A 10,926-nucleotide genomic window follows, 5' to 3' on the forward strand; every position below is an offset into this window, starting at 1 on the left:
TAAAATCAAAAGACATCTTTATTATTATTATTATGAGGCTTCGTCGTCCAACCGTAGTTTTACAATTGAAAGAGGGAGCCTGCCTGAGCTTTCTCAGACAGGCCTTTTATACAAAAAGTTTGCCCCTAGGCTCACATTCTTGCTGTGAAACACATCATTGTAGGTCGCTCCCATGGTACCATAACAAAGCAGGCTATAATTATGAATTCCATTCTACTTGCCCAAACTGACCAACCCATCTTCCATCATGAACATATGTCAAACTTCACATATTTTTCTGTGCAGGCCGGATAAGCTCACAATAGATCTGGTTTCCTCCCCATCATATAAACAGTCACCTCCCCATTGTAAAAGCCCAGGAGCAGAGAAACAGAGCCAGGTGTGGAAGATAGAAATGTAGGATAAGGGATGCTTGTGGGTCATAAACAGGCATGGCTACTGTATTCGGCCTTCTAATCTTGCTCAGGCCAATGTACACAACAAGTTGCTCAGATCTTTAATATAGATTGACTAGAGGGCATGGACTGGTTTGGTGAGGCCAACATCACGTAGGCAGATTCAGCCTGTTCAGGTCAAATGGGAGTCAGGAAGAACTCAAGCTAAGGAATACGTGTCCTTTAAGAATCATTGGCTCATGTATATGCCTATGTAAAGGGCAACAACTAAAATGGACGCTTGTTCACAACCTAGAGCCTGTGGGCTCAGAATGAATTTGCCAATAACTCCTGCATGCATCATTGTATCGTGATGAAAATACACAGGCATAATGTCCTGATCATTACCGGTCTATTGATACCAAATTCGTCGTGGTATGATGATATTTTCTGCACGAGTGTTTAGGCCTTGGTACACCATTATGGCAGGGTCCGGAATTTTCAGAACCACAGACGCTCCTTTTGCCCTTTATATAGGCAATAACCTAAACCCATGTCAGTCTGAATCTAGGTCTATACTTATCAGATCATCAAGGGGTTGCTGTAGTATTATCTTACGACTTAGCAACTCTCTCGGGACAAGTCTTCTTACACACGTAGTGGTACAAAGGCCATATATGGCAGGACCAAATAGTGAACACCTCTATCTGTAGTATGTGGTATAAGATCACCCACCCAACAATTAGTGGTGTTCTAGTGTTGATGTAGAAGCTGTACAGAAGGGTCTATCAGTAAACTCTGGCCTAACCAATGTATGTTCAGGTAAAACATGAAAGTCATGTGAAGAAACAGTGAAGAAAGAAAGAGTATGTTGGGAAGTTGGTGCAGATGTCAATTGTGTAGAAGAAACAAACCAAAATATAGTAGCCAATAAAATACATAAAAGTATTAAAATAGATAGAGCTATACCACTCTTAGAGAACAATATTCTATAATTTTGGTTTTTCATCTCTTGCTTTTTATCGTCATTCCTCAATACAATCTCCATTTTCTAATGTCGCTCACGCGATCTTGATAGAGTACTTCAGCTGTGATTATTAGCAGGTCATAGGGACACTGCAAGTCCTGCAGGCCTACTGCCACTACTCAGGTCACAAACTGAACCGTTGGTACTCCTACGTGACCCTGCAACTGGCAAATGGTAACCAATCAAAAATTTAACAAAAAAAACCATAATACAATTTCAGAAAAAGCAAGAGAAAAAGAAAAACAAAAGTCAAATGCAAAATACTTGCACAATCCTAAACAAAAAGCAAATCCTAGAATTTAATAACATTTTATATAGCTTCCTATGCATTTCAGTAATCTATTATATGTTCAAGTGAAACAGTGGCGTTCCTGATCAATGCTCTCAGATGAAAAAGGGATACACTTCCACAGAGAGACTTCATTCTGCTTTTACTAAACAGAATAGTACTTTAAAACAAATGCCAGCAAAGCAGCAAAAATTAGTTTCCAAACTCCAATTCTATGCAAGCTCACAGAAAATACCCAGAGTCCGCCAAAGCCTCTCATTGCAGGCTTCTATTGTCCATCAAATCCGCTTCCAGTGTCTTCTTCGCGTTGGGCCTCTTCAATTCAGGCTTTTTCATGAGAAGACAATACTGTTTAGTACGAGTGCCCTCCGGGCAAACACTCACAGCTCACTCGAAAGTCTCAATGTCTTAAAACAATGCACCAGTGTCTCTTCTCTGTGACACCTCAGGAAATGTGCTCTTCATTGATCAAGGGCACAAAACATCTTGTGCAGAAACAAGCATCACTGAGAATCAACCTCTCAAGATCAGTAACTCCTTTCAGACTCCAACACTCATCAATTAGTGTCAGAGGACGATCAAGCTGCTCTTCTCATGGGCACCGGAATGTAGTGCCTTTTCCAAACTTGGATTCTCAGGTGCACTGCCTTTCTGCTGGAGCAAAGGGAAAATAGGTGTGTGTGGGGAAAGGCCAAAAACTCAGGCCAAGGGGGTCAGGGGACCGCGCGCTGTCAGAGGTTCAAGCACATGACAGTTTGAACAAATTGCACAAAGTGGATGACAGTCCTGCCATCAAAAGCAGGGATCCTCCGCATCTTTGCATTGAACTTCTGAGGCAAAACAGAAAATCAGCTCCTTTTTTCTTTTCTTTTCACAACGCCTTCTGATGAAACAAATGGCTTGCTTAGGAGGTACCACTGGAGGCACGCTGATGACCGCTGTCCATGCTGATGACCGCTGCCCACGCTGCTGATTGCTGTCAGGAATTGCAGGGCCAAGAAGTCTGTAGTCGTCTGCCATGTTTACTGATGGGGAGTGGGTTTAGTGTTGATCACAGGTCTGCAGGGAATCACTCTTCCTTTGACTCTGGAAAATCCAGCAGGACCCTAGTGATGTGGCAAGTGTAACACAATTGTTAGTTTCCTTCAAGTCAGATATAAAAACAGTTAAGCAAGTGGCCTGAATACTGCAAAGGAGTGGCAATACAACATGGGAACCAAAATGGATGCCCTCACACAGTGGCATTGTCTAATGGGGTACATTATTTAATGGGGTAAACACATATTCTCCTTAATGATGAAGCCTAGGTATTCCTAAACTCCTTATCTAGAGCATCTCAAATAGAGCAATGACATAATACACATTATCAAGGACATGAAGAAGTCCCTTCTTTAAACAATGTGCATCAAATGCGCTATGTAATACAAAGGCTAATGATCAACTGTGCAGACAAAAGGACAAGAACTAGAGAGTCCTGGTATCTGCATGATTAGAACACATCTTATTAAAAAATTGAAACAGCAGAAACAGAAGGGAACTGAAAAATTAAAAAATAGACATTAAAAATATGTCGTACTAAAAAAGAATGTAAACTTGAGATATCTCCTATTGAGATGGAAAATCTCCTATTGAGATGGAAAACTTGTATTGGGTCATTTAACCAGGCTATCACTATCCTGACAGTCAGTCTGAAAAAGACATTTGAAGTGGGCCTAAAGTAAATTCTTGAAAATTAGTCTCATCAATCAAAAGGGAATGTATGTGGAACATGAACAATACACCCATAATAATAAATGGGCTGACTGGTGACAGGAAGATGGAGAAGGGAAAAATGGAAGTAGGACACAACTAAAATCTTCAATAACTCAACATGATGCAACATTGGTCAGGGAAAAAGCAAAAAGAAAAATCTATAGGAAGGACAAGAGTTTGCTTGGGTGGCCTAAGGCATGTGACACAGCACCAAGAGCACGGGGATACATGGAAAGACCAATGTTACAGAATTCTAACTCTACCGCTGACAATCTATACCCTACACGATAATTCTAACTAATGTTCAGTTGTCTCTTCAGCGAAAAAAATGAATCCATAGGCTTATTCAGGAATCAAAAAATGCGATCAAAAAAAATGCGATATCAAAATTAGGCCACCTTTAGTCACGGATCTATAATTCCATCCTTAGGCCCAATCAAGGATACATAAATGCAGAGCTGCCTGTCCTTAAGGAAAAAGGCAGTTAAGTGACTAACAACGGATGGCAATCTATGATCCAGTATATCATTTTAGTTTTCTTAAAAAAATTATTACAGCCAAATTTAGGCGTGCACTGGAAAAACTGCTGCCTTACTGCTCACAGTATGAGATCCATATCTGTGAAAATTTATCTTAATACAAATTCATCCAAATTATTGTGAAACAATGCATATCGTCATATGTGTTCTTTCACAACAAAAACGGGAACTTGTAATTCAAAGTAGCACCATAGAACAGAACATACACAAAAAACATTAAAAAAATAAATACACATATCAAGCCATCTCAAGCCATAAGATATACCTGCTGTATATCAAGCACAAGGAAAAACAGCCCAGACAAACAAACAGCATATATGAATAAACGGTCATGCATAATACCATGGCACATGCCCTTCTTTTGACAGCAGGGCATCAGGTAATTGATACTCTGCAGTCAACTATAATGTTGCTGTATCAAATAACGCGTTTCAATGGACCAAATGTACAAATGAAACATAAACACACACATTTTTTCTTAAAGAAATTACGCAAAAAAAACATTTCTCTTCAACCAGCCAACTCACGTGTCTTGTGAATTAATCCATGAATTATCTGTAGGAAGAAGCAGAAAAGATACACAACACACACATTTCTCATAATACAACATAAATTTTAACCCTTTTTATCAGACTACAAAACATGGCACAACGTGACATACAAAAACTTTTCATTACTTACCTGTAACCTATTTTCCATGTACCTTGCAAAAACGCGCATTCTCACTCAGGCCTAAGGCCTTTAAGTTGCAGAATTTTGGGGAAGGGCTTCTACTTATTGCCTATCTAAAACTCAATGTAACACTTCGTTTTTCTTTTTGTCAAATAAACTTAACTAAAAAAAATGAGTTCCTAGCATGGAGACACACATATACCAGTTCTACAGATCATGTAGCAGAATGTTTGATATTTGTTTTCTCAAAGAAATCACTTTTGCATTTGCCCTTTTTAAATCATGTTCCTTCATTTTACACAGTGCTTAATTTGTAAGACATGAAGTGCAGGTGCTACAATTTTGCATGAGGAATACCTTTCCTATTTGTTTATTATCTCAGATGTGCGCTTTTAACGCAGATGTAATGTGAATGCGGCAAATGAGAACAAGCCAGCCTGCAATGAATGAAGGTTACAGATTTAAATCATATACAATCAACTACATCTCATATAAAGCGCTTGTGTGCAGCATTTTGAAAGCAACTGGGAGCTATGCAAACCACGTGTGGTGTTCCTTTTATTATTATTAGTGGGATGCAATGCTGTGTCAACCCTGCCGTATTTCTAATTTGAGATAAATGTGCTGATGACATAATTTACAGAACAACAAGCGTTTTGTGGGAACATGCTGGAGCTATTATTTATTCTTTGGCTAAAATGCAATCATCATTGCTGTACATGGCCCTGCATCCTCTGCTCATTTTAGTTCAAAAAAACAAAAACCCCATCCCAGCTAATGTCAAATTTGTAACACTTTAAGAAGACACTTTTAAACAAGTCAGGCTATTCAAGTGACCTCAGGTCAGGACCGTGGCATGGGCAGGGATTTAAATACGAAGAGGCAGCTGATGCATGCTTAACCATGTCATGCTGCATTCCACAGGCGAGGCCCTAATTAAAAGGTCACAAATGTCAACAAGACAGCCTTACAAGATAACATCTCGGCCGGCCGCTACTGCTGGAACACGTTATTCAGGTTCTGCCAGTCCCCTGCTCCTGGTAACTGAAGCTGACAAGGCCAGTAGGTTTAACCACTTCCACATAACCTGCAATATTTCACTATATTTAAAACAATAATTTCTCTCTTTTTTTTCTTGTAATTCTATGACACATTGACTTGCTGAATCATAAGAAGGCACAACCTGCAAACATATATATTAAGGTCTAAATGTATGCATTTACTAAAGAGACGCTTTAAAAAGGGCCCTGAAACCATTCAAAACAGTCTATTCATGTGAAAATCGACTTTTGTATTCTGGATACTAAGAAATAAATATTTTATAATTTTATTGGTTAATGGGTATTACTAGAATGTCTACTACCCAATTTACGAGAAATGCTTTTGAAAATACTAAGTTATACCTTATAGAAATGAGCTTGTTTGCGCCTGGGGTAAGGGAAATTGCGCACAGAAGTGTTTGGTCATTTTCGTGGTACAACATAACTTAAATCAAATATTTTAATGCTAGGGGGTCATAGTATGAGTGTTAAGCTTCACAAATATTAAAAAACGATTTTTGTAGCACTTGTTTTTAATAATTATTTTTCATAATTAATAATTATTTTTTCCTAATGAAGCCTAATTATTGCTATTTGTGACTGTTCTACATATAAAATGCTCACTACATCCCTTGCCTATTATTTAGATACATATTAACACACAAGCCTAGGCGCAGCTGCCTAACTGGGAATGCGTGAGATTACTGCGCCACATTTAGAAAGGACTGTTTGCAAAATTCCACCACCCGTGTTTAACTAGAGAGGTGCTGGCTGAATGATTAGATATACTGCAGCTGAAAAGACTTGGCTGTGAACATCTAACACTGTGCATTTAAGTGAAAATGCTGCACATTAATTTATTTTTGCAGAAACATGTAATTTCGTTTTTTCAATTTTGTTTTCTTTGGAGCCTTATTTACATCTATTGAACGTGACCCATACACATACATACATTGAGCTCATTCCAGACACAAAACAGAAGGGGGGTCAAACACTCAGGACACACAAAACAGCGCACTCTAACCATTTCTTGTACATAGCGCCGTTCTTGTACATAGCGTCGTCGCAATTTACAACAAAACCCACAAACAACATAGACATTTAAACACACATTTTAACCCATAGGTCAACACTTAGGACAGGAGCAAGGAACAGCCTACAGACTGTCTTAAAAAATAACCTGCCAAAACTAGTTGTAAACCATATTTACAACAAAAACGTTTTAGTTCCTATTTTTTTTAAATTCTTCAACAGATTTCCAGAAGGCTGCAAAAGAGACAGCCTCACAGACCTTTAAAGAGAGCTCATAAATTGGAGTTCCAACTGGAGGTATCAGACGCGAATCCTCCAACCGGGAATCCTTTGTTGCAACCTAGTCAATACTAATACCAAACAAAATACCGCGACCAGGCATCTGCGCTCACTAGTCGGGTTTCAAACTTCATGGGGCTATCTCCAACGATATACACGCAAATGTACGTGACCCACGGTTTTTGAATACTGCAGTGTTCAAATAAAACCAAGGAACCAATACTGAGGAAGATTATCCAACGATAATCTGAACCACAGCAACCAAAAGGCCTACCAACTGAACCAAAATGTACCGGTACCCAAACCAAAGCGTCACATTTCTGCGACCAATAAATAACTAAGGACTGCGTCACATTTCTGCGACCAATAAATAACCAAGGACTCAGAACCAAAAAAGGACTGGGAGCGACCCATTTTTATTCTTCAACTAAAACAGATGGAGAAAATATCTCTTCAACTGCCTATACAAATTGCAATTTGCATATACACAAATATTTATTCAAATTGTAACTGTCAATTCCCCACTGCACTAACAGTCTGTTAAAAAATACTTACAGCAAAAAAAAAAAATGGGTTCCTTAGTCAGGAGTGACATCTTTAGGAGAGTTTTAAGTCAGAAAAATCAAAAAAACGTACTGTGCCACAGAGACAGATAATCCCCCAGAAAACCCTGTGCCCAGAGTACCTCTTTTTGGTAGAATTCTGTCCTGCCTCCAGTAGTCTTTCCATCCTTTGACAAAACACTCCTGCAGATAACCACTCCATGATAAGGCCCCGAGTTGGGCAGCCAACTGAAGAAAAGTGTAAAATGACTCACTCTCCCCACCAGGGATCTATCCAGTAATTTGCATAATAAAGCAGGTAAGGAATTGACAGCCAATCTGTAAAATCAAAAGACATCTTTATTATTATTATTATGAGGCTTCGTCGTCCAACCGTAGTTTTACAATTGAAAGAGGGAGCCTGCCTGAGCTTTCTCAGACAGGCCTTTTATACAAAAAGTTTGCCCCTAGGCTCACATTCTTGCTGTGAAACACATCATTGTAGGTCGCTCCCATGGTACCATAACAAAGCAGGCTATAATTATGAATTCCATTCTACTTGCCCAAACTGACCAACCCATCTTCCATCATGAACATATGTCAAACTTCACATATTTTTCTGTGCAGGCCGGATAAGCTCACAATAGATCTGGTTTCCTCCCCATCATATAAACAGTCACCTCCCCATTGTAAAAGCCCAGGAGCAGAGAAACAGAGCCAGGTGTGGAAGATAGAAATGTAGGATAAGGGATGCTTGTGGGTCATAAACAGGCATGGCTACTGTATTCGGCCTTCTAATCTTGCTCAGGCCAATGTACACAACAAGTTGCTCAGATCTTTAATATAGATTGACTAGAGGGCATGGACTGGTTTGGTGAGGCCAACATCACGTAGGCAGATTCAGCCTGTTCAGGTCAAATGGGAGTCAGGAAGAACTCAAGCTAAGGAATACGTGTCCTTTAAGAATCATTGGCTCATGTATATGCCTATGTAAAGGGCAACAACTAAAATGGACGCTTGTTCACAACCTAGAGCCTGTGGGCTCAGAATGAATTTGCCAATAACTCCTGCATGCATCATTGTATCGTGATGAAAATACACAGGCATAATGTCCTGATCATTACCGGTCTATTGATACCAAATTCGTCGTGGTATGATGATATTTTCTGCACGAGTGTTTAGGCCTTGGTACACCATTATGGCAGGGTCCGGAATTTTCAGAACCACAATACCAGGGGCTAGCCTGCCGGGGACTGGACTTGCTGGAGATGATAGGTACCAGGGCGTCAAGCGCCCTGGTAATCCAGTTACAGAACCGGTCATAGCCCAAGGTGGCATTCAGCAGGGGACCTAGAGGCTCGGCATCCATAATGCGGTGAAGGTCCTCTAGCCTAAGTTTGTTCCAGTGGCGCCGAGGTATCCGCAAAGGAGGTGGAATAGTGGGATTAGCCGGGAGGGGAAGCCAAGCAGACACCAGATAGTGGTCTGACCATGTCACAGGATCAACCGCCACAATCTGGACATCCGAAAGAGTCGTAAAAAACGGATCAAGAGTGTGGCCGGCCACGTGTGTAGGCTGAGAGACAAGCTGGATCAACTGCAGGGCATGGGTTTTGGGGAGCCAGGGATAATGTTAGGGTTCAGGGTGGTTATGGGTTTTGGGGTGCGAGGAGTTAATTTTGGGGTGGAAGGTAGGTATGGGTTTTGGGGTGCCAGGGGTAATGTTAGGGTTCAGGGTGGATATGGGTTTTGGGGTGCCAGGGGTAATTTTAGGGTTCAGGGTGGATATGGGTTTTGGGGTGCCAGGGGTAATGTTAGGGTTCAGGGTGGTTATGTTTTTTTTGTGCCAGGGGTAATGTTAGGGTTGAGGGTGATTATGGGTTTTGGGGTGCCAGGTGTAATTTTAGGGTTCTGGGTGGTAATGAGTTTTGGTGTGCCAGGGGTAATTTTAGTGTTCAGCGCGGGTATTGGTTTTGGTGTGCCAGAAGTAATTTTAGGGTCCAGGGTGGATATGGGTTTTGGGGTGCCAGGGGTAATGTTAGGGTTGACGGTGGTTATGGGTTTTGGGGTGCCAGGTGTAATTTTAGGGTTCTGGGTGGTATGGGTTTTGGGGTGCCAGGGGTAATTTTAAGGTTCAGGGTGGGTATGGGTTTTGAGATGCCAGGGGGTAATTTTAGGGTTCTGGGTGGTAATGAGTTGTGGTGTGCCCGGGGTAATTTTAGTGTTCAGCGCGGGTATTGGTTTTGGTGTGCCAGAAGTAATTTTAGGGTCCAGGGTGGATATGGATTTTGGGGTGCCAGGGGTAATGTTAGGGTTCTGGGTGGTAATGAGTTTTGGTGTGCCAGGGGTAATTTTAGTGTTCAGCGCGGGTATTGGTTTTGGTGTGCCAGAAGTAATTTTAGGGTCCAGGGTGGATATGGGTTTTGGGGTGCCAGGGGTAATGTTAGGGTTGACGGTGGTTATGGGTTTTGGGGTGCCAGGTGTAATTTTAGGGTTCTGGGTGGTATGGGTTTTGGGGTGCCAGGGGTAATTTTAAGGTTCAGGGTGGGTATGGGTTTTGGGATGCCTGGGGGTAATTTTAGGGTTCTGGGTGGTAATGAGTTTTGGTGTGCCAGGGGTAATTTTAGTGTTCAGCGCGGGTATGGGTTTTGAGTGCCAGAAGTAATTTTAGGGTCCAGGGTGGATATGGGTTTTGGGGTGCCAGGGGTAATGTTAGGGTTGAGGGTGGTTATGGGTTTTGGGGTGCCAGGTGAAATTTTACGGTTCTGGGTGGATATGGGTTTTGGGGTGCCAGGGGTAAAGTTAGGGTTCAGGATGGTTATGGGTTTTGGGCTGCCAGGTATAATTTTAGGGTTCTGGGTAGTATGGGTTTTGGGGTGCCAGGGGTAATGTTAGGGTTCTGACTAGTTTGGGTTTTGGGGTGCCAGGGGTAATGTTAGGGTTCAGGGTGGATATGTTTATTTTGTGCCAGGGGTAATCTTAGGGTTGACGGTGGTTATGGGTTTTGGGATGCCAGGTGTCATTTTAGGGGTCTGGGTGGTATGGGTTTTGGGGTGCTAGGGGTAATTTTAAGGTTCAGGGTGGGTATGGGTTTTGGGATGCCAGGGGGTAATTTTAGGGTTCTGGGTGGTAATGAGTTTTGGTGTGCCAGCTGCCAGGGGTAATTTTAGTGTTCAGCGCGGGTATGGGTTTTGGGGTGCCAGAAGTCATTTTAGGGTCCAGGGTGGATATGGGTTTTGGGGTGCCAGGGTTAATGTTAGGGTTCAGGGTGGTTATGGGTTTTGGCGTGCGAGGGGTTAATTTTAGGGTGGAGGGTAGGTATGGGTTTTGGGGTGCCAGGGGTAATGTTAGGGTTCAGGGTGGATATGGGTTTTGGGGTG

The 10,926-nt window shown here is 41.7% G+C and overlaps 1 long non-coding RNA gene across 1 annotated transcript; it reads right to left on the reverse strand.

Annotated features, from left to right (window-relative positions):
* On the reverse strand, window positions 1-5,672 carry LOC147665675 (uncharacterized). The gene is made up of 2 exons (XR_015304994.1): window positions 5,011-5,672; window positions 1-2,796 (listed from the first exon to the last, which is right to left on the reverse strand). It is a non-coding gene; the product is annotated as an uncharacterized LOC147665675 (long non-coding RNA).
* Between the last annotated feature and the right edge of the window lie 5,254 nt (window positions 5,673-10,926).

Source organism: Lissotriton vulgaris, unplaced genomic scaffold (assembly GCF_964263255.1).
Source record: "Lissotriton vulgaris unplaced genomic scaffold, aLisVul1.2 SCAFFOLD_5300, whole genome shotgun sequence".
Lineage (NCBI taxonomy): Eukaryota > Metazoa > Chordata > Amphibia > Caudata > Salamandridae > Lissotriton > Lissotriton vulgaris.